Raw genomic sequence first — 5,979 nt, 5'->3', positions numbered from 1 at the left:
CGAGGGCTGGTTCCGGATTCGTCAATGTATGGTTTCCACACTCAGTAGATCTGGGGGAGCTTCTAAGGCCGCCGAGAGAGGGGTAAGCGAGAGAGTTTTTCAGGGAAATGGTAGATGGAAGAGTACCACTGCCAAGGACGAATATGTTAAAGATAATATCGTTTCCAGGCTTTCCGTTTCCAAGTCTTTGGGTCTCCATCCACTTGTAGTCAGACATTTTCAAGCCGTAACTTTGTCTTGTAGTTGTGGCTTTCATCCAATATTCACGCCTGTAAGTAATGCTACGACAGTGGGCGGTCGAGACTTCAAAAAATAGACCTAATGGTATATTTCTCTGGCATCTGTTGCATGGTGAAGCTAAATTCAGGAATTCATGGCGATTGAGGGGAACAAAAAATCCTGAAATTGAAGATTTCTGCGTCACTATAGTGATGGGGCCTTACTTGCAGTAAGTGTTAGAGAGGGATTATGGGTAGTGACTGAGGTACTTAAGCTAAGTATAGCATGTGATTAGTCATTCTAGGTCGACACCGTTTACCCTCAATTTTCGAGATTTGGACTTGTAAAACTTTTTGTAGGATGGGTTCTTCATTTCTCTAGCTGGCCCATGCCTCTTACCAGAGCGGACAGTGTTTGTGCGGCCTCAGTTTTTAGCCCCATTTCTTATCTTTGGGCGGCTCCTTACGTATTAGTCTTCTAGAGGTTACGATTGCCAATTCAGTGCTTCCTGTAGGTTTTCTTATAGCGTAGTCAAGGTTTAAAACTTTACACCAATGCTCAAGTGCTGACCCATTCTAGGCCCAACTTGTAGTTAAGCTTCATTTATGCTTTTAATTTTACACATCATCTGTTACGCAAGTAGATACCTTTAAACCCCGAAGTGTTTGCAGCACTGCGTTTGGTTCGGGGAATACGTTTCCATTTTTCCCACAGTGTTTTTGTTTTTTTGTTTTTTTTTGTATCCGGTAATGCCGCTAGTTTTCTATTTCCCTTGCTGTATTTTGTGTGGAACATGACTGTCTTATTCAATTTATGTTCGCCAATAGTTGTGGATTTCATCCAATATTCACGCTCGTAATGTTACGACAGTGCGGCCGAGACTTCCAAAATAAACCTAATGATATATTTCTCTTGCTTCTGTTGCGTGGTGAAGCTGAAATAAATGTGTCAGTACTATGTTCCCGTAAATATCAGTTCCCGTAGGTTACAGAAAAAAAAATACTGGATGTCTACTTAGAACATGAGCGCCACCAAGATAAAACTAAACTTAAGTGTTAATAAAATAAAGTTTGGGATTCACCATAAGTGCGGATTTGATTTTTATACAAAGACACTTGACTAGCCTCAACCAAGAACTTTCTCCCGCGAGGAAGAAAGAGGACACTGGGAACGAGGATGTAAAATGGTATTTTTCTAAATTAAATGCCAGAGTCTCAGAAAACACCCTCTGCGTTTTCCAATTTCATAATTACTACTTGAGCAACTGCATTTTAATACTTTAATTTGGCATTAAAATTAAGATCGACTTATTAGGCTCTCAGGCCACTGTATAAAATTAGATATAATTATACGTGACTAGGTAAAATATCAAGTGAAGCTATGATCTTCGCAGTCATGAGAGCAATTTTAGCAAATGCGTAGAGAAGCCTGAAAATTTCAGGACTTCAACGGGGTTTGAACCCGTGACATCGCGATTCCGGTGCGACGCTCTAACCAACTGAGCTATGAAGCCACTGACGTTGGGAGCTGGTCATCTGTGGGTTCTAATGGTCCCGTGAGGAATGAATTCAATCCCCCAAAGGAATGAATCCCCCAAAGGCAGACGATATATCAATTCGCAGTCATTTGTTTCAATCGCTTGCCCATTTCATATACCATTTCATAATTAGGTAAAATAATATCAAAGAAAAATCGTGTCATCCGTCACGCAATTTGTTAAATTTGCTATCAGTGCTGCCTTATTTCCCCATTTTTTCTCGTGAAACATCAGAATTCCTGGGTGTAGGTACTATTTCTGGCTCCACCTTTGCTCAACATGACGTTAATTAACTGCGGTTAGTGAATTTATTTCTTATTTTTCGTAAGAAAATGGAACTCCTATTCTCTATTCCGTGATGACCAAAACAGTGATGCTCACGGCAGTGTCGACTGTACTTACATCAAGGAGGGCAAGTGCAAGTACCAACAACTGAGCGAATTGACCTGCTGCGATGATCATGGAAGTGTATTGCTTTATTTGAGACCAAACCGTATCCCTCGGGGCTTCTCCTGCATGGTTGCTGCCGTAATCTACCATCCCCCAAAGGCAGAAGATATATCAATTCGCAATCATTTGTTTCAATCGCTTGCCCTGGTTGAGTTTAAATATTTAAACTATGTTTTTTTTAATGTCTGGCGATTTCAACCGATTGGACATTAACCGTTTGTTGAGACATGTTCGCCTGAACAAAACGTTACGGCGTCACCACGCAAAGATGCTACGTTAGACCTTGTGCTAACGAACGTGCATGAATTTTACACTTCATCACTGGCCATCCCACCGTTTGGTCTCTCAGACCACAGCACTGTGGTAGCTTCTCCAAACGAATGAACCGGACAAAGTCTGTGGTGTCTTTGATATATGACTCTTGTTTCTTAGCAATAGGTTGTAAAAGCGAATCGATGAAGTTTGAATACGTTCTGTAGGGCCATCACTACCGGAAACTATCGGTCTGCCTACTGGGTTTGGTTTATTTATTTTTGTCAGTGTATAGAATTCCGGTATTCTGGGTGGGTTCTGGCATTGATTGAGCCATTTGAAAGTCATTGCGTCAATATGGTTGTTTGTATACAGTGCATTGACTATGTTGCTGACCTTCTTGGCCGTCGAGGACTCTATAGGATCTTGTAGAACGGTGTAAAACTTTGTGTAGCAGACTTGTACGTTGCCCTCTCGGATTTTGTCTTGCGTAACCATGACGACTGTTGTAGTCTCCTTATCAGCTTTTTTAATGTTCACCCTTTTATTTGCCCGTAATGCGGATAGTTCTTGTCGTTCTTGTGCTGACAAATTGCCTTTAGCATTGCTAAAGGATATTGAAGCAATTTCTAGCTTAGTGCCTTCCAGGTAGCTTTCAAGTGCCACACAAGGCTGTAGTGGTGGTTGCCACAATGCCACGTTGATTTGACATGGAACGGATGAGGGTTGCTTTCGTGGTCAGCAAAGTGGTATTTTAAGCGCATGTTTCTGGTGAAGTTGTTAAAGTCTTTTAAAAGACGTTTGTGTGATACTGCTTTGAAAGCAAAGTTTTGTCATTTTCAGTAAGAGATATATTCAATAGATTTTTGATGAATCTATCGTTATTTCTTTTGTACTGATTTTTATTTGCTTTGCGTTTGAGAAGTCGCGTTTATTTTTGCTAAGGTGTCACACAGGGTTGGCGCGGTAGTAGTCAGTGAAAGAGACGTTTGGATTAGTTTCAACTCTTGTCTTATCTTTGTTCTTAGAAAATACATTCATGAGAGCACTGAGTTCGTTCAATTTCACCTTAATAGTAGGTGCGTCACTGTTTTGTAATGCTTTGTCGCGGAATGTTCTGGAAACCTGTGTGTTTTTGTTTGTCATTTGTTATTTATTTGTTTGAGCAGGTTGATGTTTTGGCAGCTATTCAGCTGATGTGGACCTGCTATACCCACCCACCCATATACTCAGAGAGGACAGCCACAACACCGGGAACTTCATCCCCTACTCTTCTCGAATAGTGTGTGGGTTCTTTAACGTCCCACAGAGAACTAATGAACATGGAAGACATGTGTGAGACGGGGCCTACGGTTTATAGTCCTTATCCGAGAAGACTTGAAAGTCTCACCATTTGCGGATGTAATTACAAAGCCAGCACTTTCTACTCAGTTATTTAAAGACCCTGAGTGTTGGTCCCGCAGGCGTCGAACTCACGACCTCCCGCACGGCAGCCCGGTGCTCAAGGGTTCCCAGAGTTTGCTAGGTTTAGATGGTTTCAAGTTTGAGAAGAAATTGAAGCTTTAACTAGAAAGTCCTTGATTGATTTGTCCTTCCTGTAAGCGACTATAGGAGCATTAGGAAAAATGGACGCAAGTTTTAGGACGTTAGAAATTAGAAACCAGTTCTTCATAAGGATTTCTTTGAGTTTAGGTACAGCTGGGATGAAGGTAGTAACGAACGGTAGAATGTTTTTGGATGTCTTTGTTTTGTTTTTTAAATCTTTATTTCGCGATCAGAAAGGTACCTCTGCCAATGTTTTATCAACTAGCTCGCGTGGGTAGCCTCGTACAAGGAAGCGATATTATTGTGTTTCGAGTAAAAAGCCAATCTAACGTGACGACATAAATTACAGCAAAAGAAAAATAAACATCACCTTTTCAGTTTTGACCTTTGGCTGTTAAAATGCAAAGCACTTTTTTCCGTCGTGCAAAAAACAATGAGTGACTTGTCAAGTAAGTGTGAGGCGAATAACAAAGCGCGTAAGAATCTATCTAATGACAAAGGGATCCAAAAATCCCTGTAAACTCTGAACAAGCTTTTCGGAGCCGTTGCGCAGACTGACTACACCGGTGGTTTAGTCTTTATGCGACGCAGTCTATTAGCGCGGGACACATACACCGACCGACATATATTTGCTATTCATACGGAATGGTTGCCATGGTTCAATAGAGTGTTTTCACGTGACGTCACGGTTTGAGTTCCTAAACGAAGGAACGGCGGCCATGTTGGTGTCCCTGATCCTCCTTGAAATAAGTTCTTTTATCATGCAAATGTTTTCTTTCGTTTCCGTGGAAAAACAAGGTTACTGATCACGTCAGTGAAAAAACTCAAGAGCACAGGGGAAGTCTTACCTCGTCTTTAATTCTTTTAAGTACAGTTCATCAGCTATCAAACAACGGCATTGATGCATATTTAATTTTACGAAATACCTTCTTCGTTCGATGTCACCGGCTATCTCACCAGACATGCGTTTCTCGAATTTTAGTCTAAACACCCATTTGAAATAGCGCTGATAAACAGAATTTAACTCTAAGCACCCATTTTAAACAGTTAGCTTTCGATATTTGCGTGGCTATGTCGTTCAAGGTTGAAGCGTAAAATGGACAACAATCTTTTTTTCATACAATTCTTGACTAACCAGAATTAGTCAAATTTCCAATTGTTGTTGTTTTTTTTTTTCTTCTTTATCTGAAGACTATGCAGAGTTGAGCACAAATAAATAAAATCATAAATAGCCAGACGTTAGTAAACACAGATCTTGTTGCACTCAAGGTGTTCGACTTCTTCTCTGAGTTTGTCAAACCCATATCCCAACCAAAAAGAGTTACCAGAGAATTTGCCATTTGGTTTCAGTGTTGTGCACTGTACATAACAGCACAGTTAGTAAAATATTAGAAAAACGGCTCACTTTGATATCCCACCGCGAAAGATGCAACTATTGTCGAAGTTTATTACTAGTCGCTTTTAAGATTCCAGATTTTCATTTGCACCTCTTGTGTTGTTTATGGAATCGAAGTTCCACTCTTGAGCTCCATAAGGGTAATGTTCTGTTTAAGGATCCAAGAAAGCACCATTCGTGTTTTCCACGGGATAAAAGCTACCCGAATCTACGCATTTCTATAACCCTCTTAAACCTAGCAAAGATACGCGCAGAAAACTCTAGGAAGAAAGAGAATACTTAGCAGGGAAGTGACAGGAAAGACCCGATTGCGCAGCTTTTCTGACTTCCGACAGAGGAAAAAAACGGAGCAATTGTACACAGATTTCGACTGGATTGCCATTCATAACAACTCAGTGTTTAGGCCTGATCTTAAAAGCTTTTTTTACTCTGAAGCATGATTTTCTCTTGCGACGCAAGAATAAGCAGAAGCGACTTACGCAAGCGCATTTAGTTGTTGTTGAGTTTTTCTCTTGTGCTTATGCTTGCGTCGCTGGTGAAAACCAAACTTTACGTACGTCAGGCATCTCATAGTAGCAAA

The 5,979-nt window shown here is 40.8% G+C and overlaps 1 non-coding gene across 1 annotated transcript; it reads right to left on the bottom strand.

Annotated features, from left to right (window-relative positions):
- Nucleotides 1-1,659: 1,659 nt before the first annotated feature.
- Trnas-gga (transfer RNA serine (anticodon GGA)) lies at nt 1,660-1,732 on the bottom strand. The gene has a single exon. It is a non-coding gene; the product is annotated as a tRNA-Ser (tRNA).
- Between the last annotated feature and the right edge of the window lie 4,247 nt (nt 1,733-5,979).

The sequence above is a fragment of the Montipora foliosa genome, unplaced genomic scaffold (assembly GCF_036669935.1).
Source record: "Montipora foliosa isolate CH-2021 unplaced genomic scaffold, ASM3666993v2 scaffold_485, whole genome shotgun sequence".
NCBI lineage: Eukaryota > Metazoa > Cnidaria > Anthozoa > Scleractinia > Acroporidae > Montipora > Montipora foliosa.
The sequence above is the reverse complement of the archived record's forward strand: the minus strand, read 5'-3'. Positions and strand labels throughout refer to the sequence as shown.